Here is a 12,629-nt window from a genome sequence, read left to right as displayed (position 1 = left end):
ATGCTGCCTGGCCTGCTGTGTACATCCAGTCTCCTGTTTGTCTACCTCACCTTCAAACTAGGCATTTTATAACTTTCTGGGCTCAATATTGAGTTCAACACCTTCAAATTGTGAACCCATTCCTTCCCTTTCTTTTTGCTTTGCTTGTTACATTTTCTGTCAACCTCGCTCCCCTCCCCCCTACTCCAGTGGGACTGTTTGTTCTTTCCAGTTTGTTTGTTAGACACACCATTGTTCTGCCATTTTCACATTCCAATCACTTAATCTGAACTATCAACACCCTTTCTCCCCAGTACTCCAGCCACCCCCCCCCCCCCCTCCCTATTGCATAAATGCTGCCCCCGCACACTTTACTTCAGCTCTGATAAAGAGTCACCTAGACTTGAAACATTAGCTTACTTTCTCACCAAGGATACTGCCTGACCTACTGTGATCTCAAGTATTTTTTGTTTTCAGTTCAGATTCCGGCATCTGCAGTAATTTGCTCCTATCATAAAACTAATTTCCTTCAGGGAGGGAAATCTGCAGTCCTACCCAGTCTGATTTATATATGACTCCTACTCATGGTAATGTTGTTGGCTATTAACTGCCCTCTGAAATGGCTTACAAAAGAAATAGTTATGTTCCATTAAAGTGGTTCACCATCACCTTCTCAATGGCAATTGGGAATGGGCAATAAATGCTGGCTTTGCCAGTAATGCTCATGTGATGAATGAATTAAAGATACAATCCCGTTCAGACTCTAATGACAATGTTATAGTTTCATTCTTGTCAAATTAATGCAGGAAGAGATAATCGTGATGGAACATGCATTTATTCCTTATTTCCATAAGCAATTTGTTGAGTGTCTTAATGAAGATTTAACAAAAAAGAGAATAATTACCTTTCTTTACTATCAAATGAATAGATTGGTGGGGTAGGGGATAATACATTTCTTTTAATAATCCATGGATGTCTTGAGGATTTTTTTTTACTTAACTTTAGAATAGTGAGTACTTAGGAAAGATTATAAAATTGTAATTTGATCAAACTTTCCGATAGGTGACATCTTTAGTAACATCAAAATAAGATAATTGTTTTGAAACCATTTCCGGTTCAATTTTTCCATGAAAATATATGTAGACTAGATGGAGTCCAGTTTACTTTAATTTGGTTTCTTTGCGCTTTTTTTTATCACTAGTACTGTTACAGTATTGTTTGTTTGCTTTGTGTCAATACAGAGTTGATACAGTAGTTTGTCACTGGGTAGATAGTATTATATTAGTGTTAAAATAAATTGCCTCAAAAGGAAAAAATGTTGCTAAAATTTAATCTGAAATTCAGTAATCTTTTTGTGAACTGGTTGCTCTCCTATGTCTAAAGTGGGGCTTGTCATGTTATGTAGTCAGTATCTAATCATTGAAGTATCTCCGGAACTTTTATTGCCATGTATTCTGTCACCTGGCAACAATTAAAGAGGCAGAAATTACATTATATTAACAATTGCAGAAATTTATATTAACTTTAGCTATCAGACAGGTGTTTATTTACTTTGTGAGTACTCATTAATATTAAAATGAAAAATGAATTTTCTGAATAACCTCAAAAATTAATTTATAGAATTATTTTAATTTGATATATCATCAATCATCTTAATCACCAGGATTTTATTCAATGTAATAAAAACCCAGTTAGGACATCAATTTACTGAAATGAACCCTTAATCTAAAAGAGCTTTATTTCTGAATTTTAAATATTTGAATAATTGTGTTGTATGTTGAACATTATTAATATTGAGACCAATTAAATGTGTTAGGTTGAAAACAATTGATTAACTAGAGAATGATATCTGGGAGTGATGACAACAGTATGACTTAAAAGAGATTTGATCACAACATTGAAATCGTTTCACGATATCTTTTCTTAATTTATCATTTATTTCATTTTAATGCAGAAATCTTATTCCATCTATTCTTAAATCAGTGGTTATTATTATTTTGGATACAGCTGTGAGGCATTCTATGAAATTAATGTGTTATGCTTTCAATTCAACAGCACCGACTTTTGTCATATCATTACAGTATGTTTTAACAATGAACAATAATAATTTGGAAGTTTTGTAGCATTCCGCCAGCAAGGTTTTCCTCAATAGTGGCATGAGAGTCATTGCTGAGAATGCCAAAAGCAGTCAAAATGCCACATGCAGAGTTTCCAGGGCAAATGTGAGCTCTCCATGCTGGGAAGAGTGCTAGCCCAAGCAAGCAAAGGTGCTTTACATCCCCTGGATACTTTCTCAATAGATAGCTTATGATATCAAATAGCCCCTCAAGTTTTAAGGAACCGATCTATGAACTGTAAGTAGCATATTTTTCCTCTAAGCAGTGATATTTTTCTTGATTTTTCTCAGCACTTCAATTTGTGCTTATAGCAGAAAAGCAATTCCAATGAATAAACCTAAAAAAAACCCTACAAACAAATATTCTGAGAGTGAATATGTGACACAAAATTAATTACCCATTAATAATAGCACAATGCATTTAAGGTTACATGCCTGCCCCCAGCATATTCCTAATCCAAGTCCAAAATGTTGTAAATTTAATGCTTTTGGGTGACTGTTTTAAAGCTTAAACTAAGACAGCACCCAATAATAAAAGTACTGGTCATTCTGCTTACGTATATTAATGTTTTTACTGTATTTCTTAATGAAAGGAGACTGGACAGTGGTGAGTGCAAAGATGGCTTATCTAAATGAATTTAAAAAGAGTTTATTTGTATAGTCGTATTCATTATGTTTAGTCCAAAGTACCAACATTATTTTATTCTAAATGTAATAAATACACATGGAAAAATAAATATTAAATGCTTTTAATATATTCTGCTATAAATAGATCAAGAAAAATTATGCCAGGACACCGTAAACCACATTTGGGTAGTCTTACAAAAGTATTGCATTCCAATTTGTGATTTTAAAATAACAGCAGTGTTATTTAAATAAATCAGTTTGTTATATAATTTTTGTTTAAAAACCTTAATTGCTTAACTATAGGACAATAAATTTTCAGTTGTATTAATCTCTTTGTTTAACAATGACCAAATCTGTTTTATATATATGCTGACTAAAATTTAAAAGAAAAAGTTAGATGTGGATGCACGCACAACTTTTTCCTTTAAATGAAATCACAGACATTCCTTTACTCAAATCTATTACAATAAAAGGACGCAGTGAGTGGAATTATTTGCCTAAATAGTACTTGATTAGCCATAAGTTAGAAGAGAAACAGTGAAGAAAAACTACTGTTTCTATTACTTACTGAAATAAATGCTTCAGCACATTACAAACTGGAAAAGGGCCTTTGAGCTTTGTAAATTATGAAGTGCATATCTCCCAGTCTCTATTCTAATGCAAAATGAGCTACAACATTAATTTTAACCATACAAGTGTCTTTTATCAATTTCTACTTCTCTGCTGCAGACTATGCTAATTTCTAACAGGACTATTGACAGCTACTGTGATGAGGTGATAACTTCGTTGTAACTTACACCAGGCAGGGTATTTTGTTCTGGTGTTTCTACTAGCTCACCACTAAGTTCATGATGGCAACCAGGGATGGGTGACGTGACCATTTCAAGAACCACAGAATTGTTATAGTGCAGAAGGAGACCATTCGGCCCATTGTGCCTGCACCAGTTACGTTACAGAGTGTCAAATTTTCCCGCCTTTTCTCCATATCCCTGCACAATATTTCTATCCAAGTAATCATCCAATGTCCTCTTGAATGTCTCAATTGAAGTTGTCTCCACCGCATTTCCAGACAGGGCATCTCATAAAATTACCAAAGGCTGTGGGGAAAAAAAAACTCACATCATCCTTGCTTCATTTGTACGTCACTTTAAATCAATGCCATCTCATTCTTTTATCTTTTGAGTGGGAACAGCTTCTCCCTATCTACTGTATTCAGCTTGTTCATAATCTTGTAAGCTCTATCAAATATCCTCTCAGCCTTCTTCTCTCCAAGGAGAACAGTCTCAAGATCTTCAATTTATCCTCATCGCTGAAGTTTCTCTTTCCTGGAGCCATTGTAGTAAATCACCTCTGCACTCTCTCCAATTCAAACCTTTCCCACAATGTGTCGCCCACAACTGTACACACTACTCCTGAGGTCTAACAAATCTCATACGTGTTCATCATTGCCTCTTTGCTCTATGCTCTATTAATAAAATCCAGAACACTGCATGTTTTATTAACTGCTCTCCCCACCTGTCCTACCACCCTCAATGATCTGTACACATAGATACTCCAGTTCCTCTGCTCCTGCACTTCCTTTAGAATTATACTGCCTCAACATCCTGTGAATGAATTTTTAAAAATGCTGTTTCAATGTATGGAAGACTTACTTTATAATACTGCTCACCCAACATATTTCTGGATTGTAAATAAAAACTGAAAGAACTGCGGATGCTGTGAATCAGGAACAAAAACAAAGTTGCTGGAAAAGCTCAGCAGGTCTGGCAGCATCTGCGAAGGTAAAAAACAGAGTTAACGTTTTGGGTCCCGTGACCCTTCCTCACAATATTTCTGGATTGTAGCTGCATTCTAGATTTCTAGAAGCTATCATCCAATGTTAATTTTTGCGGTTATTAACTGATATTAAATAATGACTAAGTAGCCTCCTCAACTTCTATTCAAATAAATTTTTATGTCATGTGTGTCTGCCTTTCACATTTGGTAAACTTTTAGCTAGAAGGTTTTCTTGCCAATAAAGTGATCTTCAGCAGTGGTGGTGATGCTAAGTACCAGGCACAGCATGGTCTAGTTCTGAGGTCTCTTATAAGTTTTAGTTTCTGCTGGAATTATCGGTGTTGTCTTGGGTAGATTTGCTACCAATCTTTCTTGCTGGCATTAGTCTAAGCCACTGATACCATGTGGGGAAGCCCACACAGTGTCTCAGCAGAAGATAGGCTCAACCTTGATGAGCAGTAAGTAGGTTTATTGCATATTACTTCATCACAAGTTACATTGAATATGAAAGACATCAGGCTTCACTTAAGCATAAAATCACCTTACAACTCATAAAGCATTCTCACAGTATTGGCAACAAGCATAGAACACTAATAATTATCTAGAGAACTGGCCAGCGTCTCATAGGATATTCCCTTAAAATCTAACAGGCAGACCACATTGCACCATCCTAACTGTCTTATACAACATCTCCACCCACAAGATTTTATATAATTATTTCAAAGAAGTAAAGTAGGTTTGTCACTACCCTATCTTCCCCCCAAGTCTCTTATGTATGACTGACAACTTGGTTGAGTTGAAAGTCTGTAGCTGCGGACAATACATTCAAGTACTGTTCCTTGCCCTGTTGGTTTCTTTGTGGGACTTTTTTTCACAAATGCTCTTTGCTAACGATATCCTCTGAAGTCAAAGTCACAGTTGAAGGTATTTCCTCTATTGGAGGGTCTTCAGTTAAATTATTTTTGTTTTTATTCATTCATGGATGTGTATATCACTGGCTGAGCCAGCATTTATTGTCCATCCCCAGGTGCCCTTGTGAAGGTGGTGGTGAGCTGTCTTCTTGAACCTCTGCAATCCATTTGGCATAGGTATACCCACAATGCCCAAAGGGAAGGAGTTCCAGGATTTTGACCTAGAGACACCGAAGAAACAGTGATATATTTCCAAATTAGGATGATGAGTGGCTTGGAGGAGAACTTGCAGGTGTTCATATGTATCTACTGCCCTTCTAGATGGTTGTGGGTTTAGAAAGTTCAGTCTGAAGAACTTCAGACAATTTTGGCAATACACTTGCTGATACAGAGAGTGAAAAGAGTGAACATTTGTAGATGTGGTGCCAATCAAGCATGCTACTTTATCCTAATTGGTGTCAAGCTTTTTGAACATTCTTAGAGCTACACTCATTTGTCGAATTGCATAATTCCTCAGAATCCATGAAACCAGTGGTATCTTCTGGTCCCTTTGTGTGAAGAGCATGGGACAGAAGTGTAGTTAATGTCAGGTGATTCTGATTCTCTTCTCTGATTCAGTGAACAATATTCTGAGAAGGATGGAAGTGCATTGGAAGCAGTTCTGAGGAGATTCACTAGAATGATACCAGGAATGAATCATAAAATCTCTACAATGCAGAAAGAAGCCATTCAGCCCATTGATCCTGCATTGGCTCTCTGAAGGCCATCCAACCCAGACTCAACCACCCCTATCCCTGTAACCCTGTATTTCCCTGTAATTCACCTAACCTGCACATCTCTGAACACTATGGATAATTTATAATGGCCAACCTATCCAGCCTGCCAATCTTTGGACTGTGGGAAGAAACAAGAGCCCACGGCAGAAATCTACACAGACACAGGGAGAACATACAAATTCCACACAGACAGTCTCCCAAGGCTGGAATTGAACTCAGGTCGCTAGTGCTGTGAGGCAGCAGTGCTAGCCACTGTGCTACCGTGCCGCCCTAGGATTTGTCTGCTGAGGCTAGGTTGGACAAACTGACCTTGTCTCCATTGGAGTTTAGAAGAGAGGGGGTTTTGTGATTATCAAATCCCGAATAGACTTGACAAGGTGTATGTTAAAAACATTTCCTGTTGTGGGTCAGTTCAGAGGGTGCTGTTTTAAAATTAGAGGTCGCCCTTTCAAGACAGAGACAAGAGAATTCTTTTCTCTGTGGGTTGTACAACTGTGATGCCTTAGAAGGCAGTAGAGGCAGTGCATGAAATATTTTTTTAAGGCAGACGTAGATAGATTCTTGTTAGGTAAAGGAATTGAAGGTTATCAGAGGTAAGTGGGAATATGGAATTCAAAACACAACCAGATCAGCAGTGGTCTTATTGAGTGTTGGAACAAGCTGAATGGGTCAAATAATCTACTTCTCCTGTTTCATGGGTTGTATCCTCTTGTTGAGTAGAGTTACACTGATCATTGGTATTTGAATTCTGAGCTGGCTGAGGTTCTTTAATGTATAATGGAATTTTAAGAGTAAAGCATGCTTTACTGTTCAGAAGAAAGAAATATTGGTTTCTGATGATGTACATCTGTTCCGTATTGTATTGGTTTCTATGTTTTAAGAATATGCTCAGCATTTCTTTGCACTTGAGTGGTATTCCATCTGCGCCATTCGGTTGTAGTTTCACTTACTCAATTTTTTTGTTAGATAAAATAATATCACTTGCCCCAATGTCAAGTTTGAAATTAGTTGCATGTCCGCTAACTTGTATGATTTGTGCCTGATCCGTCAAGATGATTCATCTACTACCCCTAAGAGAAGTTGGCCTACCCCTATCTAATGATGCTTCAAATGCAGTTATATCTTAGTATTCTTTGTTTTCTTTCTTGTTGTAGTGTGATATCCTCCTTGTGCATTTTTTCAAAATTCATTTTGTGGAATGTGGGCAATTCTGGCTGGCCAGCATTTATTTCCCGTTCCTAGTTGCCCTTCAGAAGGTGGTGGTGAGCTGCCTTCTTGAATCGCTGCAGTCCACCTGCTGTGGGTTGACCTACAATGCCATTAGGGAGGGAATTCCAGAATTTTGACCCAGAGACAGAGAAGGAATGGTGATATATTTCCAAGTCAGGATGGTGAGTGACTTGGAGGGGAACTTGAAGGTGGTGGTGTTCCCATATATTTGCTGCCCTTGTCCTTCTAGATGGAAGTGGTCATGGGTTTGGAAGGTGCTGTCTGATTTTGGTGAATTTCTGCAGTAGATAGTACACACTGCTGCTACTGAGCATTGGTGGTGGAGGGAGTGGATGCTTGTCGATGTAGTGCCAATCAAACGGGCTGCTTTGTCCTTTATGGTGTCAAGCTTCTTGAGTGTTGTTGGTGCTGTACTCATTCAGGCAGGTGGGGATTATTCTATCACATTCTTGACTTGTGCCTTATAGATGGTGGACAGGCTCTGGGGAGTCAGGAAGTGAGTTACTCAGTGCAGTACTCCCAACTTCTGGCCTGCTTTTGTTGCCACTGTGTTTATGTGGTGAGTCTGGTTGAGTCCCTGATCAATGGTAACTGCCAGAATGTTTATAGTGGGGGATTCAGTAATGGTAACACCATTGAATGTTAATCTTTTTACTTATTCTAGCTGATTTGAGTTTTTTTTAACAGAAAAACCTAATTCTACCTGTTGCCTTTTTACTGTTGGCAATTGCTTTCGTAGAATTCAATATTTTAAACTCTTCAATATTTAAAGATGCACTCTCGGTTTTCTGATTGAATATTCTTTTCTTCTTTCTTCTTAGGTGGCTGTGGTTTTTGTAGAGGTGAAGATTTCTTCAGGCTATCACCACTGCTAGCATATTCTATGAGATAATGGTGCCAACTGCTGCTACTGTCTTGCACAGTACAGCTAAATCAAATCATAAGATGCCCATCACTGTTACCATCATAGATATATTGTTTTCTGCTGGAATAATCTGAAATTTATTGGTAGATTCTCTGCCATCTATCCTTCTTGCGAATTATAGTCTAGATTACTGATACCATTCAGAGATAGAAGAGAAGAGACAGAGAATTACACAGAATTTAGGTTGAATTTTGATAAGCAATACATAGGTTTATTGCATATTATTTAATAATTAGTTACGTTATTTGCATACAAACAGTTGCATACAGTTTGCATACTTGCATACAGTTCTGAGGAAGGGTCACCGGGCCCGAAACGTAAACTCTGCTTTTTCCTTCACAAGTGCTACCAGGTCTGCTGAGCTTTCCCCGCAATTTCTGTTTTGTTTCCTGATTTACAGCATCCGCAGTTCTTTCGATTTTTTTTTTAATGTTACTTGCATATATCTGCAATGTAACATTTGGGCTACACAACTGTCAACCAATGACCACCTCCAACAAGAGAGAATCAGACCATCACATCTTGATGTGCACTGACATTACAATCACTGAATCCTCCACTGTTAACCTCCTCGGGGTTAGCATTGACCATGAGCCAGCCATATAAATACTGTGTCTGTAAGAGCAGGTCAGGGGCTGGGAAACCTCCTGTCTCCCCAGTGCCTGTCCGTCATCTACCAAGCACACAAGTCAAGATTGTGACAGGATACTCTCCACTCGCCCAGATAAGTGCAGCTCTAACAGCAGTCAAGAAGCTTGACACCAGCTAAGGCAAATCGATCTTCTTGATTCACATTTTACTGACCGCCTTCAACAATCTTTCTTCAACAACTAACAACACAGCAGTGTACACCATCTTCAGGATGGACTGCAGTAACTCACCAAGTCTTCTTTAACAGCACCTTCCAAATCCACACATTCTACTATATAGAAGGACAAGGGCAGCACATGCATGAGAATGCCAGCTCACATTCAAGTTCTCATTCCAAATGCAAGTTCTACTCCAAGTCACATGCTGTCCTGACCTGGAACTATGTTACTGCTCCTTCATTGCAATGGGTCAAAGTTCTCGATTCCCTTTCTAACAGCACTGTGGATGTCCCTATACTTCAAGGCACAGTTCAAGAAGGTATCTCACCAAAACCTCTTCCAGCGCAATTAGAGCTGGGCAATAAATGCTGGCCTGTACACATCCAATAAATGAAAAGTCAAAATAATGTCTCCTTGTGTGATGTCAGGCTCAGCATAGGAATATGCTCACATTATATTTACTAAAAAAAAAAATTCTCATTCAGCACTGGTAACAAGCATAGATCATTAATAACTCTCCAGAAACACTGTGTAATTCTTTTCCTCTACAATTTGTAGGTGCAAAGATCAGATCCCACATGCCAGGAAGGAACACTGGCACCTTTAGGCATCATTTAGGATTACCACACATGTTTGTGGGTCAAAGTCAGTTGTAATTTGTGTTGCACCTCACTAGGGCATCATGCTAAAAATCAAGCCCTGCTAACCTCATACTCATCATGGAAGATTAAAAATTTTAAAATATGCAGAATTTCCAGTTTACCTGACTTTCAGACACAGATTAACAGAAACCACTGATCAGGTTACTGTCCCTAACAAGAATGATTATTTTTTACAAATAAGTGGACTCTAGCTACAAATAAACAATTATGAACTAACAGTATTTAACCTACTCGTAAAAACTCAAAGACAGTGTATTCACTTGATGTAGGAAATATTCAATGCATAGTAGACAAATACAACCTTCCAATACCCCTACTAAATAATGTAACACTTTCATTGACCACAGTATTACGCCGATGCTGCTATATTTGTCTATAAGAGTCATGTTCTGTTTTCTTTTCAGATGCATTTGCAACATATTAAAGTAACTTTTCACCCAAATTGTGCTTTTAATTTATTAATTCAAGAAGTGTGAGCATCGAAGGCAAGGTCAGCATCTACTAGTTCACTGATGACACCACCGTTGTGGGGCAGATACCTAAAAATGCCGAGTCAAAATACAGAAGGGAGATAGATGGCTTGGTGACGTGGTGCAAGGAAAACAAGCTGTCTCTCAACATCAGCAAAATGAAAGAACTGATCTTCGAATTCAGAAAGAAAGGAGGAGAACACGCCCCCATCTACATCAACGGAACTGAGGTCGAGAGAGTGAACAGCATCAAATTCCTCGGAGTGACAATAACCAACGACCTGTCCTGGACAACCCACATAGATGTGAAAGTCAAGAAGGCACAACGATGCTTCTTCTTCCTCAGGCGGCTCAGGAAATTTGGCATGTCCATAAGATCCCTCACCAACTTCCACAGATGCACCATTGAAAGTATACTGGCAGGGTGCATAATGGCCTGGAATGGCAACTGCTCTGCCCAGGACCGTAAGAAACTACAGAGGGTGGTGTGCACAGCCCAGACCATCATGGAAGCCGACCTTCCATCCATGGACTCCATTTACACTGCTTGCTGCCGCAGAAATGTGGCCAACGTCAAAGACCCATCGCACCCTGGTAATGACCAAACAACCTCTTCTGTCAGGCAGAAGATACAGAAGCCTGAACACACGCAAGGACAGGTTCAGGAACAGCTTCTTTCCAGCCGTTATCAGACTATTGAATGGACTCTAGTCTCAAATAATGTAACTTGCAATATAACCTCTAAGTCTTTTTGATCTGTACATCCTTTGCTTGCTGTGATCTGCCTGTACCGGTCATAAACAAAGCTTTTCACTGTATTTCGTTACACGTGACAATAAAATCAATCAATCAATCAATCATTTATTGCCCATTCATAATTATGAAGATGAGATTGAACAGTTTTCTTGACCTGCTGCTGTCCATGTGCTGTATTTATCCAACTGCCCTTCCAGCACCTCCCCAACCACAGTAGACAATTTGAAGATGGCAGTGTTTCACTCTAACATTCAGCACATAAGGAGTGTTTTGTTTCAGTGCTTTCCTTTAGTTAAAGCGCCAAGTGACAAAATCCTCCTCCAAAATACTTCCTGAGTAGGAGAAAGAATCAGGTAAGAAAGAATCAGAAAGAATCAATCCAATGCATCATCCTCCGACACTTCCGCCATCTGCAATCTGACCTCACTACCAAAGGCATCTTTCCCTTCCCACCCTTACCTGCTTTCCGGAGGGACCACTCTCTCCGTGACTCCCTTGTCTGCTCCACACTCCCCTCCAGCCCCACCACTCCCAGCACTTTTCCCTGCAACCACAGGAAGTGCTACACCTACCCCCTCACCCCCATCCCAGGCCCTAAGAAGACCTTCCACATCAAACAGATGTTCACCTGCACATCTGCTAATGTGGTATACTGTATCCGCTGTGCCCGTTGTGGCCTCCTCTGCATTGGGGAAACCAAGCGGAGGCTTGGGGACCGCTTTGCGGAACACCTACGCTCAGTTTGCAACAAACAACTACACCTCCCAGTCGCAAACCATTTCAACTCCCCCTCCCACTCCTTGGATGACATGTCCATCCTGGGCCTCCTGCATTGCCACAATGATGCCACCCGAAAGCTGCAGGAACAGCATCTCATATTTCACTTGGGAACTCTGCAGCCCAAGGGTATCAATGTGGACTTCACAAGCTTCAAAATCTCCCCTCCCCCGACTGTATCCCAAAACCAGCCCAGCTCGTCCCCGCCTCTCTAACCATTCCTCCCACCTCAAGCGCCACCCCCATCTCCTACCCACTAACCTCATCCCGCCTCCTTGACCTGTCCGTCCTCCCTGGACCGACCTATCCCCTTCCTAACACCCCACCTGCATTCACCTTTTTTTGGCTCCAACTCCGTCTCTGTCTGTCTCCTCTCCACCTATCTTCTCCTCTATCCATCTTCTATCTGCCTCCCCCGCTCTCCCTATTTATTTCAGAATCCCCTTCCCCTCCTCCACTTCTGAAGAAGGGTCTCGACCCGAAACGACAGCCTTCCTGCTCCTCTGATGTTGCTTGGCCTGCTGTGTTCATCCAGCTCTACACCTTGTTATCTCAGATTCTCCAGCATTGGCAGTTCCTACTATCTCAGAAGGAATCAGGTGACTGATTATTGGGCATAATCAAAAGTTGCCACCACATCAGAGTCGTGTTATTTTCATTCTGTTGCAAATTTGAAAACTTAAACATTAGCCTTTTCATTTGGCGCACAATTTCCCATTGTATAGGGTTGTGCCACAGGAATTGTACTGTCTGCAACCTGTCCTTTGGCCACAGCACTTCTCATGTAGGTAATGTCTCCCCCATCAGCACAGCCA

Source organism: Rhincodon typus, chromosome 23 (assembly GCF_021869965.1).
Source record: "Rhincodon typus isolate 14 chromosome 23, sRhiTyp1.1, whole genome shotgun sequence".
NCBI classification, from domain to species: Eukaryota; Metazoa; Chordata; class Chondrichthyes; order Orectolobiformes; family Rhincodontidae; genus Rhincodon; species Rhincodon typus.
Note: the sequence above shows the minus strand (reverse complement) of the source record.